We start from the raw sequence: 25,872 nt of genomic DNA, 5'->3' as shown, positions 1-25,872 counted from the left end.
TACTGGGATCCGTGGTGGTGGGAAATGGGCACTGGTGGAGGGATGGGTATTTGATCATTGTATAATTGAAACCCAAGCACAAAAATGTGTAAGTCTACAACTGTACCTCATGATGTCTCACTATTAAAAAAATTTTTAATAAAAAAATTTCTTAGAAAAAAATAAAAATATAAATCAGTGGGTTCATAAAATACTATGTCAAATGGTTGATACTATGATGGAAGTATATTCTAAGTGCTTTGGAAAGACAGTGCTGAGTTAAAGAGGTGTTCAAGCTGAACTTAAGTCTCTTCAAACTCTTATCAAACTTTTAGCATTCATGGATCTTATCTACCAACCAACTAATCAGTGTCCAAGTTGCATAAAGAGTTAAAAGAATTATTGTTTGTTGTAATATTCAGGATAGCAAATTTTAAGTTGCTTATAATACTGTGAAGATTCATTCTAAAATATATTTGTTGGTTGGCAAATATATATACAAAAAATTAAAGATGCACATATCTAATATTTTCTGCTAAAAAGAGTTACATACTAACAATAGAGTTGTAAATACTATTACTTTAAAATTGGTAAATCGGGGCTGGAGTGATAACACAGCGGGGAGGGTGTTTGCCTTGCAGGCAACCCGGGTTTGATTCCCAGCATCCCATATGGTCCCCTGAGCACCTCCAGGAGTAATTCCTGAGTGCAGAGTCAAGAGCATCCCCTGTGCATTGCCGGGTGTGACTCAAAAATTTAAAAATATATAAATAAATTAAATTAAATTGGTAAATCTGAAAATGTTCTGGAGAAAAACAGAATTATGTTTTTGGGTCATTTCCTTTCTACTCTCAGAGTTGAAAACTGGTTTATAAAACTTTCCAACACTTTTAATACAAATAAAAGAAATTGCAGTAAAATACCACGGGAGTTGCCAAATCTCAAAAGTTATGTGATGAAAACTTCTAGGGATCTCTATTAATGTTTATTTAAGATCTCTAGATATTAAATGTCTGCATGGAATATTTATATTTATTTTCATCAGTCAAAGTAAAATAACCAAATCTACTCTGTATACAGAAAAATACAAGTTTGAGACTGTCAAAGACAATGATTGTATCGTTCCACGATTTACCAGTCCCAACAAGCCTGAAAACTGGAAAAGTTAAGGAGCTCATTGAGGAGTACTGAGAGTTTTAACTCTAGGCTTGTTGGATTCTCAAACTCTATAGCTCTGCCTCCCAGATGGTGAAACTGTAAATGGTTATTTTTGTATGATCTCTACAGACTAAAACTCCATGTATCAAGAATAGTTAGGGAACATATAGCCAATTTATATTAAAATATTCTCTCTCCCTTTTAGTCTTTCTCTCTCTTGTTGTGTGTGTGTGTGTATGTGTGTGTGTGTGTGTGTGTGTTTATTCTGCCTCTCATGCAGTATTTGTGAGCACAGTGCCCAAAGCCCTACTGATTGATTAGATTTGGGTCCATACCCAGTTGTGCTCAGGGTTACCATCTGATTTAGTGCTCCAGGAACGATGCAGTTCTCGAGATCCTGCACTCAAAGCATGATCACTAGCCATTTAACATATCACCCCAGTCCACAACGCATTTTTTATATTCCAAAGTATACTTTGAAGAGGCAAGAAATTTCACCCTAAAACACATTTAATAATGCACACTACTCTCCCAAGTAGGGACTGGAGCGATAGCACAGCGCTAGGGCGTTTGCCTTGCACGCAGCCAACATGGCCGACCCAAGTTCAATTCCTCTGCCCCTCTCGGAGAGCCCGGCAAGCTACCAAGAGTATCTCGCCCGCATGGCAGAGCCTGGCAAGCTACCTGTGATGTATTTGATATGCCAAGCACAGTAACAACAAAGTCTCCAATGGAGACGTTACTGGGCCCGCTCGAGCAAATCAATGAACAACGGGAGGACAGTGACAGTGACTCTCCCAAGTGTGTGGGGGGGTGGGGAAGGGGGGAAGGAGGGAATTGGTGGAGACTGTCGTGTTAGAACACTGTGTGCATGAAGCCCAATCATTAACAGCATTGAAAATCAAAGAGCCTCAAATTAAAAATTGATTAAATTATTTACTGATTGAGATTCTGGTATTTACATACTGCTAATAATGGTTTCTCATGCATATAATTTCAACATCTCACCCACACGTCAATAATAATTTTTGTTTAGTTTTGTTTGTTATCTTTTGGTGGGCATACCAGGAAATGCTCAGGGGTTACTCCTGGCTTTGCACTCAGGAGTTACTCCTGGAGGTGTTCTGGGGAGCATATGGAATGCTCAAGCCACACACTATTGCTCCAGTCCCCTCAAGGAATATTTTTAATAACAATAAATTAGGGCTGGAGCGATAGCACAACGGGTAGGGCGTTTGCCTTGCACGCAGCCAACATGGCCGACCCGAGTTCGATTTCTCCGCCCCTCTCGGAGAGCCCGGCAAGCTACCGAGAGTATTCGATATGCCAGACACAGTAACAACAAAGTCTCCAATGGAGACGTTACTGGGCCCGCTCGAGCAAATTGATGATCAACGGGAGGGCCTTTTAACAATAAATTGACTTCCATCCCAAACTCTAAAAGGAAAACATTTTAGAGACAATCAGGCCAGAGAGAAGGCAAGGGTGCCTGCCTTGCAAACAGACTAACCCAAGTTGGATCACCAGCACCACATATGGTACCTCAAGCACCACCAGAGCCGAGCACAGAGCCTGAAGTAAGCTCTGAGCACCACCAGGTATGACCCCAAACCAATGAGTGGATTAATGGATTATTTTAATAAATAATCAATTTAATTAATTTTTTAAAAATCCCCGTGTAGTCAGCACAACCAAGTGTATAGCCCCGCACAAGGCAAGCAACATAACAACCAAAGAGAAGGAAAAAATTAAAATAAAATAAAATCCTGGCACACCCACATGGTCCCTGCAGGTACCTTCGTCGTCTGGGTCCCACTAAGCTAGGCCAGCTCCTTGCTGACCCTTCCTCAGAGCTTCTCATAAGCTCCAGCCATATCCCTTCACAAGTCTAGGTTTGGGGTGAATGTGAGGTTCAGGAAGCACATGACTCACTGCTGCAAGGGGACAAGTCTTCAGCTCAGGGGAGGTTTCACCCATATGATTCAGAGTGAAACATAAACACTTTGTTGAACGCCCCATGTGCTCACAAGAACCCAACTTCAAATCACATTACACACACACACACACACACACACACACACACACACACACACACACTGGAGTGACAGTTTTCTGAGCAAGTTCCATCTGCCCAGGTTCCTGGAAGGAGGGACCTCTTACACTGTTCTTGCTTGGTCTCTGGGATCTCAGCCAAACCAGAGACAGACAGTCCAGGTTCGCATCCATCAGTAAAAACATGTGAAGCATAAGAAAGAAAGAGACATCAGCTTCTTATTGACATGCCATTCTTCTCTCCTTCCCTTCTCTTTAGCTGTTTCAATGATCAGATCACACGTGCCACTTCAGTCCTCATGCTTCCTTGGCTCGCTCTGCTCACTGATGGGGACAGGGCGGGTCACACTCTTTGTTTTGGCACCAGGAACCACAAATGAGACAGTGCAGCCCATTTATATTCAGCATGTGAAATGTACAAAGGATTAAACTGTGGCCCTTATCTGCAAGGCAAGTGCTCTCGCATGGGCTGTCCATGGGCCCTGGTAAGATACTTGTGTTCCCGCTTTGATAATGATGAAACTCTAGGGTGCAGGGGTGAAGGTACTCACTCGCCTTTCACGCAACCAGTCCAGGTCCCCTGTCTGGTATCATATATGTTTTCCTGAGCAATACCAGGAGTGATCCTTGAGAGCAGAACCAGGAGCAAGCGCTGAGCACAGCCAGGTGTGGTTCAAACTACCCCCTTCCCACACAAGATAAAATTCTGTTCCTGACCCTGACGCTTTCCCCCACTCCTCACTTATTGCTTCTGAGCATTATCATGCAAATCTGTGATCTTCTTAAAAATTAGAAGACCGAAAAATATAAAAACAGGACTATTTGTGTAAATGATGAGTCTTACTATGGGAGTGAAACTGTTCTAAAACTGATTTATGGTGACAATTTTACAGGTTGGTAAATTTACTTTAAAAAAAAAGTATTGCATTCTATTCTCAGAAGAACTTTATGATGTATAAATATACCTCGGTGGAGTTCTTTTTTCCCCCGTAACATTCAGCCTTTATTTCTTTATTGAAGTGACACTGTGTTAGCATGTTATATCCGTTTCAGGTTTACTTCATTAAAATTCAGTCTCTGGAAGCCCTAGAGAGTGAGCCCACACCTTGCATGCATAAGGCCCTACCTGACTTCTGCCACCATGTCGTTCCTTCCTTCTAGACCTCCGGGTGTAAAATGGGCCCAGCAACATTGCACCATAGGACCAGAACACTGAACCATCAGGCCCAGCACTGCTGGGGACAGCCCTACCACAGACCACCATCAACACATACTACATTCAGATTTTAGGAGCTGGAGTGATAGTGCTTACCTTGCACACTGTAAAGAAGCACTTGCCTTGCACACTGCTGACCAGGTTCAATCCCCGGGGCCCTATATAGTCCCCTGAGACCACCAGGAGTGATTCTTGAGCACTGCGAAATGTGCCTCTCACCAGAACATAAGTAAACATATTAGTTTTGTTTTGTTTGGGGGCCACATCAGGTAGTTCTCAGGGCTTACTCCTGGCTCTGTACTCAGGGATCTCTCCCGGTGGTATTCAGGGTCACCTCTTGCAGTGATGGGGATGAAACTGGGGTCCACTGTGTGCAGGGCAAGTGCCTGACCCATGATATTATCTGTGTTTATCTCTATTGAAATTTAGATTTAAGTCTCTCTACGTTATATAAGTCACCACCCAAACAAGTCCTGGAAATGCACAGAAGTTATTGTACAGTCTTCTTAATTAGAGATGTTTTTCTTCAGTGGGGAGATTAGGACAAACGGGAACAATCTAGTAGAATTACACACCACAATCCAATCCAATATTAAGGGAAGCTGAAAGGCAAGTTACCACCAGAGGCTCATCTGTTAGATCTGTGTATGAGCTGAGAAACTGGTGTGAACCAAGACCGAATGATGGAAGCAAGGATAAAGCCAGGAGGAAGCACAAGTCGAGTCATGGGAGAGAGGCAGGGCAAGAACAAGGCTGATAAAGGGATCAAGTCCTGAAATCTTGGTCCTGTCCTGGACTTACGAACCTCGAATAATTTATTTCACCCGCGCATCAGTCATATGATGAATGTAACAGTATGGAATAATCAGAAGGTACATGAGATAACGACACTTGCCTCTCCCCAATACCTCTTGCTGGGGCACAAGGAGACAATGTGTGTGCAGAGGCTCAACAATGCAACATGGCCATATGACAAATGCCACTGCAAGGCAGGCTTCATGGGGGAAATAAAAGCCCTGCCTTTGCTCGGAGGGATTTGGGAAGGTTATAAGACACGCTGCTGAAAATATCTTCACCAAGCAGAAAGGGAATCCATGAGTAAGAGCGAGCACGTGTGTGAACCAGCCTCAGAGACACAAACAACTTGACTGGTTGAGCGCTGGAGGCAGGCCAAGGGACCACAAATAGAAAACTGGCCTTAACATTCTAATTCCGACAAGTTCCTGGAAATCTGGGGATTTCTTGAAAGACATCAACATGGTCGTTTTCTTAATCAGAACAATGACTGCTTTAGAGCCCTTCCAAGATAATCATACAGATAAATGAGAATAATTATATCGAGTCAGGGGTGGGTGGAAAGAACTTTGCAGGGTACTAGAGCCACCTCCTCCACCACCACCATCCTCAGACCATGATGAACACCCCACCCACCACCCTGACTGTAGCCGCAGCACACCACACACACACACACACACACACACACACACACACACACACGTGTCACTACTCTGACGGCACCATTTACTCAGCCAAGAATACATCATTTACCGGGACACAAAAAGGAAGCTAGACCAAAGAGGGGGGAGAGGCTGCAATTCTTGGTGGATATTTCCCTTTCTTCCGTGGCTGAATCCTGCCACATCCTGATCATGCTGCCTCTTGCCTTCCCTTCCCTCTTCTCCCTGTGAGCCACGTCCAGAGAAAGCAAATTCTCACTTGATTGCTGCCCTTTCCTTCTCAGCCTGGGTCTCACCCCTCTCAAAGAGCTTGTGCTGGCCTTGGATTATAGAAGTGAGAAGAACAGGGAAGGAAAGACACCAAGGGACAGGGGGATAAGAAGAGATAAACACGGGAGAGCAGAGCAGGGGCCAGACACTTGGGTTCCATCAGTGATGACAATTTTCGGTACTTGTCTCTCTCTCTGCACTGCAGAGCCAAAGCACTGTAAACAGGACACACAAACGACAGCAAGCAAACTAGGAAATGAGCCTGCTGGGGGCCGGAGGAATATATAGTAGGGAGGGCACTTGCCTTACGTGAAGCAGACCCTGGTTCGATCCCCAACATGACACATATGGTCCCGAGTCCCACCAGAAGTGATCCCTAAGAACAGATTCAGGAGTAAGTTCTGAGGTAGGGGAAAATATGCCTGTCAAGGAGGCAGACTGGAAGGTAAAAGGGGACCTGGGGACACTAGTGGTGGGATTAGTGTCAGACCATTACATGCCTGAAACTCAACTATGTAAATCACAATGTCTTAGTGTGTGCTTCTTCATTTTAAATGCTAAATTTTTTTCTCAATTTTTAATTTTAAAATATTTTGAATTAAAAAAGTTTATGCTAACAGTTTTGCTTCTCCTGGAAGAAGGCACAGCAAACTTCAATTGTCAGACTCGGTTGGGTCTGAGCAAGGTCCTATTCATAAGCTGGGAGTCTGGGGCCGAGCTGGGGAAGCTATAGCCGGGCTCAGGCATATCTTCTCGGGCTGCCCTTCAGGCTGGCAGTCGGGAAAGTCCAGCAGCACAGGCTCACATCCCCCTCAACTCATTTTAAGAGGCACTGGAGAGACAACCGAGTGACCGTGGTGGGGGAAAGGATTGGCGGGGGGAACTCTAGAGGAGGATGTTGGAATATTAAATGCATGAATCCCTATCACTAGCAGTATCACTAGCAGTATTGTAAAATCCCCATGCCACAAGTTTAAAAAAAATTTTAGGGAAAGAAATGCAGGATAGGGTTTGGTCCCCACATCCCATAGGGTCCCCCAAGCCATATCAGGAGTGATTCCTAAGTGCAGAGCCAGGAATAAGCCCTAGACAAGCCCAGTGTGCACACCACCAGCAAAAATGGTGGGGAGGGGAGAAATGTGGGTCATCAATCATGATTCAAAAATAAACAATTTCAGTCCAGAGCAATAGTACAAATGGTAGAGCACTTGCCTTGCACAAGACCAACCTGGGTTTATCCCTGGAACCTCATATGCTCCTCCCAAGCCCAACCAGGAGAAATTCCTAAGCACAGAGCCAAGAGTACCCCTGAACATGACAGCTGTCACCCACACCCCCAAAATTTTTTTAACAAAAGAAATGAACATTTTTATAGAAATCCAAACAAAAGATGCCCTGGGAAGGTAAGGCATCGGACTAAACACACAACCCCAACTTTGGGATCTGCGGCCCTTAAAACCTTTCACACAGGCTGAGAGTTTGTATACCTCTAGCCCCTGAATAGCTATTTTAAGCCCCAACCTCCAGGGAACCACCCATTTTTCTGAGTACTAAAGCAGATCCCAGGCATTGTTTGAAAAATGTGGAATCCTAGTAGTTGCCGGGCTCTCCCCAAGCTCTTTCAAAACCAGGACTTTGCCCTGATCCAGGGGAAACGTCTTGGTCTTGGTCAGCAACTCAGCTCATGCCAGAGGCTGCTAAGCTTTCATCCAGCTCTGCTCTAAGTCTCTGGAACTGGCCACAGAGAATTGTTGCACACGGGATCCTTGCAGGCTAGGGGAAAAAGTCACCTCAAGTTCAATATCAGACAATATCTGTCCAGCCCCCAATGAGAAAAACAATATACACAATTCCTCGAAGGACAAAGAAATAATCCTTGCTTTATATCCTTGGGCCAAACACCCATCATCCTCAACTACCCCTGGCCACTACTTTAACAAACATTTTTACTGGAAACCTTGCTGTTAACACAAAAGTGTTCCAGGAGACTCAACCGTACAAGACTTGATGATTTTCATAATAAAACACAGTGTACTCTTCCTGGGGACTCAGGGGAAAATTTCTTTTCTGATACTGGTGCAAGAGTAGGGATAGTCTTCGTGGGGGAAAAATAGGCGCATCCTAATTCCTATAAGCATTTCCTCTTCCTGCTAGTTGATAAAACAAACCTAGAGGGAAGCCATTGGCCCATTATTTATTTATGTTCAAGGACACTGTAGCACTGTAGCACTGTCCTCCCATTGTTCATCTATTTGCTCGAGCAGTAATGTCCCCATTGCGAGACTTGTTGTTACTGTTCTGGGCATATCAAATACACCATGGGGACCTTGCCAGGCTCTGCCGTGCGGGTGAGATATTCTTGGTAGCTTGCCGGGCTCTCCGCGAGGGATGGAGGAATCAAATCCAGATCGGCCACATGCAAGGCAAATGCTCTACCCGCTGTGCTATCGCTCCAGCCCATATATTCAAGGACAGGAAGGATAATATAAATAAGAGTTAAGGCATTTATTTGCTCTGCATGCTGCCCACCCCAATTCAAATCCCCAGCACCACACATGGTTCTTCAAGCACTGTCAGGAAAAAAGTCAGGAACAAGCTCAAGCACTACCACGTTTGGGTTCTTCACTAAAAATCAACAATAAAAAATACAGTCCATTCCTGGCAAGCTACCTATGACGTATTTGATACGCCAAGCACAGTAACAAGTCTCAAAATGTTACTGGGCCCACTCAAGCAAATAGAAGAACAACAGGAGGACAGTGACAGTGACAGTGCTCTGTCTATAAGTCATTCTGGTATTCATTGCATTCATGGTTCCATTTTTATGCCACTATTTTCTTCCCCACTTTGAAACTGCTTCTGCTATGTGAAATAATATGTGTTCTTATCAGTAATCTCAGTTCCTTCTCATGTGAGGTCACATAAAGGTAAAGGTAAAGGTAAAGGCCCTCCCGTTGATCGTCGATTTGCTCGAGCGGGCCCAGTAACGTCTCCATTGGAGACTTTGTTGTTACTGTGTCTGGCATATCGAATACTCTCGGTAGCTTGCCGGGCTCTCCGAGAGGGGCGGAGGAATCGAACTCGGGTCGGCCATCTTGGCCGCTTGTAAGGCGAACGCCCTACCGCTGTGCTATCGCTCCAGCATAATATACTATAATTCTAAATAAGGTAAAGGTAAAGGTAAAGGCCCTCCCGTTGATCGTCGATTTGCTCGAGCGGGCCCAGTAACGTCTCCATTGGAGACTTTGTTGTTACTGTGTCTGGCATATCGAATACTCTCGGTAGCTTGCCGGGCTCTCCGAGAGGGGCGGAGGAATCGAACTCGGGTCGGCCATGTTGGCCGCTTGTAAGGCGAACGCCCTACCCACTGTGAAGTCTCCAATGGAGACGTTACTGGGCCCGCTCGAGCAAATCGACGATCAACGGGAGGGCCTTTACCTTTATGGGCTGGAGCGATAGCACAGCGGTAGGGCGTTCGCCTTACAAGCGGCCAACATGGCCGACCCGAGTTCGATTCCTCCGCCCCTCTCGGAGAGCCCGGCAAGCTACCGAGAGTATTCGATATGCCAGACACAGTAACAACAAAGTCTCCAATGGAGACGTTACTGGGCCCGCTCGAGCAAATAATTCTAAATATAAGAATTTATAAACATAAGACACCATCATTGGGCTCTTCAAAAATAATTCAAAACTAAGTAGGGCTGGAGCGATAAGCACAGCGGGTAGGGCGTCTGCCTTGCACGCAGCCAACATGGCCGACCCGAGTTCGATTCCTCCGCCCCTCTCGGAGAGCCTGGCAAGCTACCGAGAGTATTCGATATGCCAGACACAGTAACAACAAAGTCTCCAATGGAGACGTTACTGGGCCCGCTCGAGCAAATCGATGATCAACGGGAGGGCCTTTACCTTTACCTTAAGTAGGGCGGGGCCATCTTTAATCAACAGACTAGTTGCAACAACCAGCTTCCATTAGCAACTCTTGGTCCACAACCAAGCTCCTGCTTTGTTTCAGATACTTAAGCTTGGTATAAAATTAAAATTAAGAATAGATCATGGGGCTGGAGCAATAGCACAGCGGGTAGGGCATTTGCCTTGCACGCGGCTGATCCGAGTTCGATTCCCAGCATTCCATATGGTCCCCTGAGCACCACAAGGGGTAATTCCTGAGCGGAGAGCCAGGAGTAACCCCTGTGCATCTCCGGGTGTGACCCAAAAAGCAAAAAAAAAAAAAAAAAAAAAAAAGAACAGATCATGACTCTATGGGTCAGTGGATGGGTTTTTCCTGTGGGCTTTTGTTGGTTTTTCTGTGGGCCCCCTAATGAAATTGATCTCTTTGGCTGTTCAGTTTTTTTCATACTGTATTTTAAAATTTGTTGTATGGTGCCCTGTGAGCATCAAGTACTACCAGATGAATAAAACTTATTATATCTAAAAAAAAGAACAGATCATGACTCAGAAAGACTCTTCTAGTCTGGAGAGGAGGAGAGAAGTTACATAGATTATGTGGCTTCATATGCACCTATGTATTAATAGGAGCCACTTTGATAACTAAAGAAAGAATAGGAATGGCAGCTAAAGACACTTGGATAAGATATTTGACAATTTATATTCTTTGATTCATTTCTCCGACAATCCCAAGATTCAGATGATGCAGATCTTTTTTTGTCTCTCTCCACATCAGTTCTAATGAGCCTCCAATTTCTTATATTACCAGGATACCACTACCATTGGCTGGAAATTCTAACTGTGAAATTGTTTAAAGTTAAATTTAAGTGTAAACTCCTTATCAATGTTATTTTTCAGGGAACTAGACACCATGTATATATTTCCAATTGATCCTATTTAACACAATCTCCCAGAGTAAGGCAATTCTGGGCATTGCCTGTCCAGTGACTCCACACATTCCAGTGTGGTTTACACAAATACAGATGACTTCAAATTACCCCGACAAGAGTGCCTGGCAGCCTACTAATTTAACTGACAACACCAGTCATCTTGCTACTGTAGGTCCCTCAATTCTTAGCAAAAGTTCCCTAATCTCTAGGGCCCCATTCCAGCTTCCGCAAGCATCCTCCTCCATCTCTTTAGCTCCAATGTTGAGGGCTCTCCCATCCATCTCCCTCCATCCTTGTCCACCCCCAGCTCTCCCACTGGCTTCAGCTCCAGTCTCCTAGCAGACCCCTTTATACGCCGACTCTCTGGTCTGCTCTCCATGCCTTTAAGTGAGATCCCATAAAGGCAGACAGGTAAATTGATACTAAAGGTACATCTGTACTCAAAACACTGCCCTGGATTATCCCTCTGTCTGGGTAAAACCTAATGCCAAACACAACCTGCTGTCTGCTCTAGCCATCCTGACCCTTTCACTATTCTTCAATCACACTAACACAGACCTTCTTGGGGCCTTGGCAACAACTGTTCCCACCGCCGGGGCATCCCTTCCATATATCCCTGGGCTTGTCACCATCCCCATCCCTTTCAGGCTCCTGCTCAAATGTCCCACAATCCAGGTGCCTTCCCTTCCCCCCCTTTATTCCCTATCACTGCGCTGACCCCCACCTAACATGCTGGTGTGTCAATATCCTCCCCCTGGTACAGAATCTCAGAGCAGGCCCTGTGTGGGTTTCACCTGCCACATCCCTAGAGTCCAGTACAGGGACGGGTCTCTAGGTGATGGGAATAATACCATGAGCCACTCCACGATATTTCAATCAACAACAGGAAATACATCCTGAAGTATCCCAATAGATGACACCATGGAGCCAAGGTGTCTATAGCCCGTATCTTCTCTTCACTCTTCAAACTTTCCTCTGCTCACGATCCCTTTGTGCTCAATAAATTTTTACTCAACCTTGGGAATATAGGCAGATAAGATAGGTATATAAATCAAATATGGACTGACCATAAATCATAAAGGTAGGCATTTTAAAAGACCCCCCACATTCAACTGTCACAACCTATAGCTGAAGCAGCAAGTCTCTTTATATTCATGCAAAGAAAAAAAATCACATGGTGACAGAATTCTCAGACTGCACCTTCAGAGTTAAAGAATGAATGACTATAAATAATTGTTGAATGAATGAATCTTACCAAAGGCTCCTCTGTCATTCTAATGCCACTGCCCTAGTTTAAGAAAATATAATATCTCACAGGGGCCACTATTACCCTGATTATAAGCCCGTGTCCTTCACATTTGTCTTCCTTGTAGCTGCCAGAGTGATATAATCTACAATCCGACTTTGTCTCTCTCCCACTTAAAATTTTCCCTCAGCAGAATATAGCTGCATTTGTGGCCACCCAACACCTCTAAACTAAATACTGACATCCCAGTAGTAGCCACACCAGATTGGATGGGAATGAAACATCGAAACCAACTAATCTCCACTAATAAAAAACATGAACACAGAAAAGAAAAATATTTTTTAAATATTTTCTCCCAGTGCCCACGGAACATAACAAACTATCCTTTGCATGTCATTCTTGTCCAATATGCACCCCTACCTCATCTCCTACCTCAGAGACTAAATTATGGTAGCTCGCTCATGCCCCAGTGCCTTTGTACATGTTGTGTTGACTATTTGGGCAGGATCCCCTGCTTTGTTCATCTGGTAGTAGTTCATCTAAAGGGTCTCAGCTCAGATGCAACCATCTCAGAGAAATCTTCACATATTTCCCCTATGATAGCCTTAAGTGACACACCCCTCCACACTCCACTTTCACCTTGAATGTGCTTCAAATACGGAGCACATGCTACCGTATTTTGTTCTACTATCAGCTGCATCTCCAAACAGAATGTTCCTTAATGAAAGGGACCTTCTGTTAATATTATTCATATTATAATGCTTGGCCTGTGCTATCGCTCCAGCGATAGCACAGCGGTAGGGCATTCGCCTTACAAAGCGGCCAAGATGGCCGACCCGAGTTCGATTCCTCCGCCCCTCTCGGAGAGCCCGGCAAGCTACCGAGAGTATTCGATATGCCAGACACAGTAACAACAAAGTCTCCAATGGAGACGTTACTGGGCCCGCTCGAGAAATCGACGATCAACGGGAGGGACTTATAATGCTTGGCCTATAGTGAATACTTGTTCAATACACCCCCCGCCCGGCCAATCAACAGACATATAATTGCCTATAAAGGTCTCAGTAAATCATACCCTGGAAAAGGGTCTGAGTAAATAGTACTCTGGAATTCTGACGTGTGAAGTATAATAAAGTGTGAATTTAAAACAAATACATTTTAAAGTGATAATAAGAAAATTCAAAATAGGAGATGTATAACAGAGACAAAAGGAAAAGGGGAAAAAGAAAGAGTCTATCACATCCAACCATGAAAGTTTTTAATGCTTTTTCTCCATGTACTTTGTGCTGTGGCTCCTAAGGAGTTGCTGTTCCATTCTCTTCCCAACCCTTAATACTACTGGAAAAACGGAAGACAAGTCAGATATTGCTCACAAAACCCTATTGATTAATTTTCAAAAACCACTATCAAGATATACAGGAAGAATACTTTAAAACACTACCAAGACTCATAACAGAAAATGTGAATATAGGAGGGATATAGAGCCCACGGGAGGCAGATTGGTTCAATTTCATAAATAATTCTCTACTGATAAATCTATGGGTATGAACGTAACCCTTTCTCCACCATGACTTTATAAGTAAATTATCTCCAAAGTTTACACAGGAAAATAAGCGTGTTAGAAGAGCCAGAAAAAAAAGAATTCTGGAACAGAAAGGAGAGTAGTAAGAGGAACGGAGTCATGCCAGGAATGAGAACACACAAAACTAAGGAAATTAACAGAAGGTGGAGCTAGCCCACAAGCTGACAGTCAGCCAATCAGAGCCAACACCCCCAAAATAGTTCCGCCCACATAGGGAATTTAATAAATGATGCCATGGCTTTCTGCAGCCCCCACCCTGGTCTCAGGAAACATCATCTTTCTCAAGGATCACCACAGTAGGATATTCAAAATACGTTGGGAGACTGAGAGACAGCTACGAGGGAAAATAAATTCAAATTTCTATTTTATTACCAAACTTAAAGACACATGGACACACACAGCATGCAAAATACGAAAAAAAAAAGAGAGAGAGACCAGAGGTAGGACAGTAGTTAGGGGAAATGTTCTTGCATATCCCTCACCCAGATTTGCAGTACGTAATCCCCAAGAACCACCAGTTATAGCTCTGAAGAATGCTGAGCACTTCTGGGTATAGTCCCGGAGGTGCTCAAGTGTCACCAGAGTGGCCTGGTGTGTCCCCAGCACTGCAATGCCTGAGCAACACCCGCTGGTTGCCAGCAAATCTGCTGGAGGCCCCAGGCTTCTTAAACATACTTGGTAGGTTCCCCACTAATCCCCTAAAATACAAAATAAATTTTGAGAAGAATTAGGGTTAAGATCACTGAATAGGTTATGCTTCTCTGATATAAATAATCTGGAAGCTACAAAAACAACAATGTTCTTTGAGTTATTAACTTCCCAATAGCACAGAGGATATCAAAGACAAATTGGGATAAAGGCAACTATTTGGAAAGAGAGAGAATACGTTCAAGTGTTTATTTGTGACTATATAAAGAGCTCTGAAAAACCAAGAAGATGAAAACACTCATTTTAAAAATGTGCTTGCAAAGGGATTGTTCGGGGGGGGGAAGAGGAACATATAAAGTAGACGCATTAAAAGATATAAAAATTAAACTGTAAGACACCACTTTTCACTTAGAAGATTAGCTAAAATCAAAATATTTGCCACTTGACTTCAAAAGGAGGAACCAAGGAAGGAGGAAATAGGCATTTTCTATGCATGGGAATGCAAATTGGCAGGTTTCTGTCAATAGCAATTCAGTAAGAGCTATCAAATTGGAAACTCACAGGCACGCATCTTTTAGAAATCTTTCCTTCAAATTTACAGGCACACAACAGGCTCCTCCCTGGTTACCCTGTACCCTCTCAGGAATCTGAATGCTATGGCATAGCAGTAGCCTGACCAGGCCACACACCCATCCTAAGCCTTCTCTAACTTCAAGGAGTTTGAGTTTAAATACTGAATCCTACTTACTGCCCTCTTCTTTTTTTTTCCTCCACCTCATTGTTCTCTTCCTGCTAGAAAGGCAAAAGAGTCTTCCAAGGAAGCATCCGTTCTCCACTTATTCGGTCCTTCAATTTCCCTGTTCATCCCACACTGTGATGCCAATTTCCAACCAAAGAGAATTGCAAATTGATCTGCAGGACTAAGCATCTAAGAGATGATAGCAAGAATAAACATCCTCCCCCCAAAAAATATCCCAAATATGAAGTAGTATTATAATTATTGAGAGGGAAATTTCATAAAGCAAGTAACAAACAAACAAACAAACACTGTCCTCCTGTTGTTCATTGATTTGCTTGAGCGGGCTGACTAACATTTCCATTGTGAGACTTCTTGTTACTGTGTTTGGCATATTGAATACTCTCGGTAGCTTGCCAGGCTCTCCAAGAGGGGCGGAGGAATCGAACCAGGCTCAGCCGGGCTGGCTGCACGCAATGCAAATGCCCTACCCGTTGTGCTATCGCTCCCGCCCTATAAAGCAAATATATATATATATAATTATATATATATATAATTATATATATATAATGAATTTCTTTAAACTCCTAACACCAAAAAGAAAACACATGATAATCAGGTGTTAATACTGCTGGACAACAACACTCTTGGAGGTTTTGTGCTAAGCCCCTTCCATGTATTATCTCACTGAATACTAACAACACTTTGAGGTAGAGACTCTTATTTATTCCTAAAGTTATCACTAAAATGATGATCATAGACAAAGAAATAGGAACTTACCCAAGTGCTAAAGGGAAGTGAACAGCCAGTATGAGGACCAGGCTCGCTACTCCCATCATAAGTAAAGTAAAAGTAAAGTAAAGGCCCTCCCGTTGATCATCGATTGGCTCGAGCGGGCCCAGTAACGTCTCCATTGGAGACTTTGTTGTTACTGTGTCTGGCATATCGAATACTCTCGGTAGCTTGCCGGGCTCTCCGAGAGGGGCGGAGGAATTGAACTCGGGTCGACCATGTTGGCTGCATGCAAGGCAGACGCCCTACCCGCTGTGCTATCACTCCAGTCCATCATAAACTTTCCTTCAAAACCTAATTCATTTAGAGGCAAGGTAGAACTCATCGCTTGAAAGCGTTTGGGTCAAATCGAACACTGGTAACAAATCCAAGATCACACAGAACTCAGGAACTTTTGGAAAATCATAAATACTGCTTTTTTTGTTTGTTTGTGACAAAAAGCACCATTTACACTACACCAACTCGCAGAGGTTCCTCATCAGGCAGAAGCTGCTTTTGTCAGTGTTGCTTCTTGGCATCCATGGATCTCATTGGCCATCTCTGCACCCCTCTTTACTAGTGGTGCTCGCACATGTACTTGTCGGGGATTGCACTCTTTAGCTGTGATTCTGACACACATTCTGTCTGCAGTGCTTGTCTGGGGGCACTGTGATGTCCCATGTACTTCCTGAGAAGGTGGGGATCTCCCTCCTGGCTGCAGAGCTCAACCATCATTTTTAGTTGCACCTAACAGAGGGCCACACCCTTTAGTTGTGGTGGTCACACATGTCTAGTTGTGGTGCAGTCAGAAAACCTTTGTAACCCCAGAGGTGGGTAGCAGAGGGCACAGTCACCGCGCACCTACAGCAGAGCCAACAATAATGCATTCAGCACATGTTGGAACACCAGGAATCAAACTCATAACCTCACAGTGCTTTAGTCACTGAGCTGTCTCCCTCTCCTACCTCCCATTCACCACCACCACCCCTCCCCATGCAAACACACACATTTCTTTTAAGCCAGTTCAAGACAAAATGCTAGGTAATCGGTATTAGTCACTGTACTGCTTTAACAGCTGCACTTACGTAGGGGGTAAAACCCTCAAGATTGTAATTTATGATAGACGGGAGAGAAAGAAAATACGAAAAAGGCGAGGTGAGTACAAGAAATGGAGAGAAGAACAATTGCTTAAATACCTAATGTGTACTTTAAATCAACAGAATGAGCTCAGGCCCATGTCCCAATGTCACCACCATGCAAACTCATCTACAACCCTTCTCTAGAGATAAAGAAGCCTCAAAAGACATCAACTAGCCACAAAAATTTCTCAGGCTACCCTTACCCAGCTGCGAGTTATTGGGGGCTGGGGGAGAAGTCAGCTCCCACCCTTACAAAGCCCTGGCAACTGCTTCCACACCCCAAAGCTGCCACCATGCCTCTGGCCGAACTGCCCAGTTAAATATTCTGAATTCTTGACATCTCCGAACTCTACAACACTGACATCCCAGAAGTAGCACACCAGATTGGATGGGACTTAATGAAGAAGCCAATCAATCTTGTCTAACAAAAACATTAATACGGAAGGCTAAACTTGCAACAACAGCCTAGCAAACCTTCAGACAAGGACTTAATGTCCCCATGGTGAGATACACAACAATGTTCACAATTTTTCTTCCATGGAAATATTTTTGATTATTCCTCTAGCCCTTTAGTAACAAGTAATATAGAATGAATTATTGTGGGTCTGCTTAGATGGGCTGGCTTGAGGGATGGTTGGGAAAATGGAGACAATGGCGGAGGGAATGGTGACATGGTGGTGGGATTGGTGTTGGAATACTGAATGCCTGTAACAAATCATCATGAACAACTTTTTACACCACAGTGTTCAAATAACATGGGGAGGGAAAAAAGTGAGCCCAAATGCCAAGATAACTAACAAAAGCACTCAGGCATTTTTCTCCACAGTGCTCTCACCTATGACAGGTCTGGCACCTGTCAGTGTGCTTGCTGGCTTCCTCCACTCCAACCATACTGTCAGCCCTAATGAGAGGCTGACAGCTTTGCTGGCTGTTACTTCTCCATAGCCTTGTATACATGTTAAATGCTCAGTAAGTACTTGTTGAGTGAATGAAAGAAGTGTCTCTTTCTTTGGAGGGGTGGGGGCACATCTGGTGATGCTTAGGAGCTACTTCTGGCTCTGTGATTAGGAATTTTCCTGGTGTTGCTCAAGGGACCATGTGGGATGCCAGGAATCGAACTCAGGTCAGACACATGGAAGGCAAATGTCCTACCTGCTGTAATATTGCTTTGGCCCCCAAGAAGCTTCTTTTCTATCACGTCTTGCACCTCCAATCAACTTTATTTGCCTTCTTCTGGCCAAGAGATCTTATGTTCTCCCTCCTATCTCATTGTTTCAGGTTACTGCAAAGGTGGATAGTCAAATGATCAGATCCCATTCTGAGTTGCATCAAAGCTGATTATGTTCCCTCCATTCCCTGATTCTTTTTGGTAAAAGATGAAGACGTATGCAGAAATCATCTCTGGGCAAGAATCAAATATATTCTCAGCTCTTTCTTCCCACATTAAACCAGCTAAACCAGCCCGTGCAGGCATCTTCCCAAGGCTCGTCAAAGGACTGCATTCCCAGTACAGAGCACCAAGTTAACTGCAAAAAGAAACCATATCTGAGTTATTAGTACTATTAAAGCTCCTTAGGACTTGGCACACAACTAACTCTAGTGAAAGAACAGTTCTGTGACATTAGTCTTCAACTCTCCCACATCTATGAGAATTGACTTGGTTAGGTTTCCTAGTTTGATGTCCTTGTGACAACTTCAAATGTCAAAAGGGACCCTCTAGGGAAAAAGAGAAGGTGAGACACAAATGTCTCATGCAGGTGTTACTGCCGTGCTCAAACAGGCTTGACTGAATTCAACCTGGGGACAGACTCCAAACAAATTTCCAACAGTATTTTTGGAAACTATCATTGCCCAGATTTCAGCATAAAACGCCATTTAATTTGGACCTTCTGACCATGCCCACCTCTTCACTTAAGATTCCTGGTAATTTCCTTGTCCATGTTTCCTCCTCCAAACCTATCCAACAGAGCCACTTCATTGATGACAGACCATTAGGGCTCTAGGGCTTTGCCCAAGCAGTGAAATAACTTCTCTGCTCAATCTGCAGCCCCCCTAGAAATGTATAAATGATGGTGGACCTTGTCAGCAGGTCACTTACATAGGAGCAAATTCTTACCAGTTGGTGATCTGGGAGGACAGGAATTATGCTCTTTTTTTTTAATCTTTCACTCTCAAACAACTAATGCAATAGTTTATTGCAATACTTAATATATTCTTGTTGTTTATTCTGTTGAAAAGTCATTTGAAGATTGAGAAATTCCTGGTAGTTTGTGTGAGATTTCTGTTGGGTTCCATCAAAAGAGCTGCCAATCTCTTCATCTTCTTCAGGACAATTCATTTAGTTCTAAATTTTTTTTTAAATCTCAAGTTCTCTGCAAAGAGTAGTAGGTGCCAATCCAGGCACTACAAGTTTTGTAGCACAATTCCTAAACCATTTTCTCCAGGATTACTGAGGATCTGCTCACACAGCAATCACTGAACTAGGCCTTGGGGCATAGAGATTAAAACATAATCCCTGTCCTCAAGAAATAAATATCTCCGGGAGACACAAGTAGACAGACAATTATAGTATATTGTCCACCAAGTCCCAGGAGCTCTTTGCATTGCAGGAAAAACAGTACACAGTATACCCCATTCAGCTTTGAGCAAAAATCCATGGGAGCATGGGTGATAATATCTAAGGTTGGGGTTGGAAACTAAAAAGGAAACACACTCTAGGCTGAGGAAACAACACATGCAAAGGCACAGGGGCATGTGAGAGTCTGGTATCATTCTACATGGATCCGTGCTTGGGCAAAGCAAATGATTTTATACTGCTGGAGCATTCCATGGAAGTTGTAGGATGAAAAGGCAAAGACTGCGTGTGTTGCTGGGCCATGTACACAAGGTCAAGAGGTTTCCTCTCGAACCCGAAATTAGTTTCACAGACTCTGTGCTATCCAGACTCTCAATGCATCATTCCAAGGAATAGGCTCCTTCTGCCAAAGAATGGAACTGTCATTTCATGAATCACAGCAATAGCACAAACAAGTTTAGCTAATTAATCCCTTTTGTTCCGTCAGGTAACAAAATCAGAAGCTAACAATACTGTTTGGGAAAACTATCCTTGTGCAACAATGACAGCAAAGGTGCCTTTTCAGAAAAAGAACTTCCCAGGGAAACAATCACCAGCTATAATTGCCCAAGCAAACTGTTTTCCAACTAGAGTCTTTGAGAAACCGCGGGACACAGTGAGCAGAAGATAGCCCTGGCTGAGAATCCAAAGATGAAAAAGTCCGTGATGCCTAACTGAACGGTGAGCTCCCATGGGCAGGGGCCTCCTCCAGCTGCAGGCACCTGAATCTTTAACTCTCAGCATGAGGACAGACACAGCAGCTGCTCGCTAACTACTGGGTAAATGAAGGCACGGAAGAAGGTTTACAACCATGCGCAGCACACCCCCTACAAAACAAATGCTCCAGTAAACAGGTGCAAGGCCAGGGCAGGGAAGATGAGGTGGGGAAGGAGTATGGGTAATGTCGATAAAAGTCCTGATATGTTCATGAGAAAATCTGAATTTCAAAATAAAAAAAATGCATTTCCATATCAGCATGAACAAATTACCATAAACATTTGCTTGATGTGACTCACTCTGGCTGGTACAAGCAAGTCATCTGCATGAGACAAATCCAGAAATAATGGACAGCAGTGAGAGAGAGGCCACAAAGCCTTTTGTGAGCAGAGGATGAAGGGTCCAGGGGCACTGGGGTGGGCGGGGCCCCACAACAGGAACCAGAGCAGAGCATGAATGCTTCAAGGCACTGGGCACGTGCCCGCAGCTGCAATGCCAGGTACCAACTGGGTCACCGACCCTGGGAAGCACTTCAGCTTCTGCGCCTTGGTCTTCCTGACCCATCAGAGAAATGTGAAGGCGGGGTAGGAAAAACACTCCCTCCTCAAGGGCCCATGAGAGCTAAGGAAACCTCAAAATGTCCCAAGACAAACAGGTGGTGATAGTCTGTATACCAACACCCGAATACAGTTGCACCATGATTGCATGTTCCCAGATCATTCTGATTCTCAATCCAAGTTTTGGGGTCTTTGTTGGGTCCCAGGCAGCTTTGGTTCATGCCCTCAGGAATGCTTCATCTGGCTCAATTCCACTGAAATGATCATTCATTTAGGGGATGGAGAGACAGCATCTGGGCCAAGGTGCCTTGTAGTTGACCCTAGTTAAATCCCAGATCTATAAAGCTCCTCAAGTTTGGCCAAGTGAAACCTTTGGAATTCCTGAGCACTACTCACTGTGGAACTGACACCCCCCCCCCCAACACACACACACACACACACACACACACACACACACATCCCTCCACCAATACCACCAGGGTGGTCCCCTTAATCACTAGCACTGCAGGGCCTGATCAGCACTGCATCCTATGACCCTTGCATTGTACCCCCAGCCAATTGGTCAAGAAGCACCAGTTTCCTAAACCCTGCCTGGGAGACCCTCCCCTAAAGAAAGAAGTGAACGTCCATGAAGTAAAAACAGACTAATGCTGTAACGGTTCACAATTTCAGTGGTTATAAAGAAAGCCCCTTGAGATTATCTGGCCTCAACTCAACATTGCAGATCTGAGTTTGCCATCTTACAGTGGTTAGTGGCCAGGTCCAGACTGGACTGGACTGAACCAGTGTCCTTAAGATATCCCACTGTGATTGGCTGTGGTCTCTGATGATCAACACATACTCCTTCCCTGACACTCAAAGGAGGTCCCAGTGGGAGACCAACAAAAAATGTAAGTGAATTCCTATTGTATTACAATCAGTCTGTGTGCTCTATAACAGTGACTGTTGAGGGGCCTGAACTTGCTTTGCATGTGGCTGATCTGGGTTCAATCCCCAGCATCCCATATGATACCCCAAGCCCTACTAGGAGTGATTCCTGAGCACAGAACAAGCCCTGAATACAGCTGGTGTGAATGCCCACCATTCACACTGTCCCCCTGTCTGCCCCTTCTTCCTCAGAAAAATGAATAGCTGGGGCTGGAGCAATAGCACAGAGGGTAAGGTGTTTGCCTTGCATGTGGTCAACCCGGGTTCAATTCCCAGCATCCCATACGGTTCCCCAAGCACCACCAGAGGTAATTCCTGAGTGCATGAGCCAGGAGTAACCCCTGTGCAATGCCAGGTGTGACCCAAAAATTACATACATAAATAAATAAATAATTTTAAAAATTAAAAAAAAAAAGAATAGCTGATGGCCCAGAGGAGCCAAAAGAGATGACTGGTTAAGAATTAATGATGCTGGGGCCAGAGCAATAATACAGCAGGTAGGGCATTTGCCTTGCACTGGGTCGACCCGGGTTCAATCCCCGGCATCCCACATGGTTCCCCACGCACCACCAAGAGTAATTCCTGAGTGCAGAGCCAGGAGGAACCCCTGAGCATCGCTGAATGTGACCCAATAAGCAAAAAAAAAAAAATTAATTAAAGAGTTAATGATCCTATTAGAGAAATAAAGCCCACAAATCTTGCTATTTTTCTAAAAAAATAGTTTTCCTCAATCTGGACTTCTGGAATCAATAGTCTTTACTAGAAAATTAGTGGAAAAGATAGGGCTGGAACTGAGAAGTTTTCTTCAGTAGGAATCTTACCACAGGGAATGGAGACGCATGAGGGACCCTGGGACAATGGTAAGGGTTGAGTGTATGCTCTGGAATAATTCATGTAGGAAACCTTAAAACTATTAGTTTGTAGACCATGGTATCCCTTCCAAAAATTAATTTAAAAATTAAAAACAAAAAAAAATTAAAGAAATTAACTGTTTTAAAAGATAGGGGAGAAACTCCTTTCATCTTATGTTATTTTGGGTGCCAACACTGTGATCTGGTTTGCCTCCAAAATTTTCCCATCTCCCTCTTCCACCCAAGAGCTATAACTTGCAACATAAATGTTTTTGACAGTCTGGCTACATTATTATGCTACTGAGGACATATTTTTTTTCCTGTGAGGGTGATCTAGTGGCTATATCCTCAATAATTTTAGTAGTAAGGAGATCAAAACTGCAGTGTTCAACACAGACCATGCAGGCTTTCTCATATTTTATACAATCTGTCTGAGTTGCCAATTGAAGAGCAAGTTTCTGTCAAAGTAGATCACCCTCGCTGGTGTTGGAAATGGTTTTGAATTTCTGTTAAAGAACACTTCTCCCTCTAAGCAGCTTTATGTGGGAGTTGTACATTACTTCTTTTCTTCTGTTAAAAAAAAAGGCTCATGGAGAGATGCTACAAGGAATATACTGACTTTATCATATTGGGGAAAGAAACATAAAAATTCAGTCAACATACTTAATGATACGGTTCATTCCATTCCTAAAGGCCTTATCACAGAATAAAATTATTTGACTTTGTAACACTCATAGAGCTTAACACAGAGAACTTACTTTTAGATAGTAAACATGTCCAGGATTTTACGGCAGTCCAACCTAGATATCTAGAATGTCAGTAGTTAAAATGCAAAACCGGTTCTATTTCTGGTCCTGGTAATCAACTATGGAAAACAGTTTCTATGACAAGAAGGCTGCAGAAGCATGAGGTGATATCTACATTAATAAAACCATTTCTTCTTCCAATTACATGATTACAGGGGAGACACTACAGTTTGATGATTAACCAGTCTGAAGCAACTCCTCATGCATCAAACAACTTTGATCCTCTGTGTTTACATGTGGACACGCATGCATGTACATAGGCATGTCTACATGTAGAAGATATCAAGCAAACATGGGAATGGACAGAGCAAAAAAGAAGGGGATTTAAGAACTGGAGAGGTACTCCCTCCACAATACACTGCAGGTTCCAAACTAAAACCCACTGAAAAGGAAACCAGAGTAAGGGCACTGTTTTAATGGGAGCTGTAATTAAGAAGTGTGAAAAATGAATAATGGCACCTATATCAACCTAAGTGTTTCTAGTCCTATTTCAAGAATCTTCAATTTGCTAGGGTTGCAAATGCAATCGGTGACAAAGTAGCAAGGCCAAAGAAATACACATACAAATAAAATTCTATGGTGACTTCATCATATCCAGAAGCCACAGCAGAGCTTTTTATCATTTTTCCTGCAGTAGTTTTCTTCACTACTTCCAGAGACCCTGCAAAGACATGACAGCATGCTGTGAGACAATGAAATGCTAAAGAATGCCTTCTCCTAATTCAAAGAAATTCTTAATGGCATTGATATGGAGGAGTGTTGTGGGAAATGGGGAAATCCCTACCAAAAAAAAAAGGCAGAGGGGGAGGCAAGCTAGGAAGAGGATGCTAAATTCTCTGGAATTTTTCTTCTATTCTTTAAGTCAGCTTGTCACACTATTAAAAACATACACACATAATAGACCTAGTAAACAAACAGCATACTTGTTTGTGTATTTATATGCTTGCGTGTACATGCAATTAAACTCAATATTCTTTTGGGTAAATAAAGGAAATTCAAAGAATATCCTCTGAATATTCTCTCTCTTTCACTGCTGAAGTTGCCAATGATTAAAATGAAATATTTGCTAAATGCATCTACAATTGCCTGCAGAGTGAAATGCAGAGTATTTCCATGACACCCAATCTGATGCTAACTCTTTCCATCTTGATGAATACCTCAAGTTGCCAAGGCACCTGCTTTAAAAAACCCTGCAATTGGAGAATAAATTTAGCAAAGTAAGAAACCACCATTAAGGATGAAAATAAACAACTAGGCATTAAAGAATCAGAAACAGAAGCAGAAAGGTCTGCCAGTCAAATCACCGTAGAACCACAAACACATCTGAGTGGAGGAAAGAGTGGCTGTTACGATGTAATCCAAACAATGCTCAAAGTATTCCAAATATCATCTCAGAACTCAGAATTGACAGTCCGCAAACATCCTAATTTTCTCTCCTTGCTTTAACTTATTTTTTGGCTTCATTCTGCAACCAAGCTGTCACTTAGTCTATTATTTTTTAGCCTACATTTTTTAATATACACCAAGAATACTCCATCAAAAACAATCCACACTGTATCTCTTGTGGATTCAAAGACTAAGATAAAAGTATATGCCTGATGTCATCAACACTGGTTTAACAAAAACCCACACAAAAGTGGTGAGAATCATCAAAACAGTTAAAGAACTTGATATTCCAAACTCCCCAAATCATCAGGGGGAGAACATACGTTTCCCCCAGGGGTTTTCCTTTATACACACACACACACACACACACACACACACACACACACACTAAGTGTTTCACAAACACTTGTGACATTTGATCATACATATAAGAAACCTCGTAACATTGGAATCTTCCCTGGAGTGAAAGAAGCCAAAATAGGAAAACACGCACAAAATCAAATAAGATAACCCACGTTCAGTGCCAAGGCTAGAGAAGAACTAGCAGGAGAACTACACACTGAAGCTCATTCTTTAGAAGGCAGTGTTGGGCAGAGTATTCCAACACACTTGCTACCAAAACATAAAGAAAGAAATAGGAGACTCTCCATCAGAGGAAAAGAGACTCCTGGAAACACAGTTCCAGGACATGGAAACTCCACCAAAATGTCCTGGTTTCCTCTGGACTTCAAGAGGCCACAAAAACATGAAGATGGGCACTGCCTGCGGCCAGTCTCGGGGCCCAGGTGAAACCTCAGAGACCGTTCAAAGAGTCCTGCCCAAGAATAAACAAGCCTCCCAGCCCTGCAACATGCACCGTCTTTCTTGGAAACCTGCTTATTTTCCCTCGGAAAAAGTCAAAACCCTTCCAACTGCCTCCAAGCCC

General features: G+C 43.5%; 1 protein-coding gene across 4 annotated transcripts in view; it reads right to left on the bottom strand.

The window, feature by feature from the left end:
• The window catches only part of ANO4 (anoctamin 4), a 448,648-nt gene that overhangs the window by 325,412 nt on the left and 97,364 nt on the right, over positions 1-25,872 (bottom strand). The window lies entirely within an intron of this gene.

This window comes from Sorex fumeus, unplaced genomic scaffold (assembly GCF_029834395.1).
Source record: "Sorex fumeus unplaced genomic scaffold, SorFum_2.1 ptg000003l, whole genome shotgun sequence".
In the NCBI taxonomy this organism is placed as follows: Eukaryota; Metazoa; Chordata; class Mammalia; order Eulipotyphla; family Soricidae; genus Sorex; species Sorex fumeus.
The sequence above is the reverse complement of the archived record's forward strand: the minus strand, read 5'-3'. Positions and strand labels throughout refer to the sequence as shown.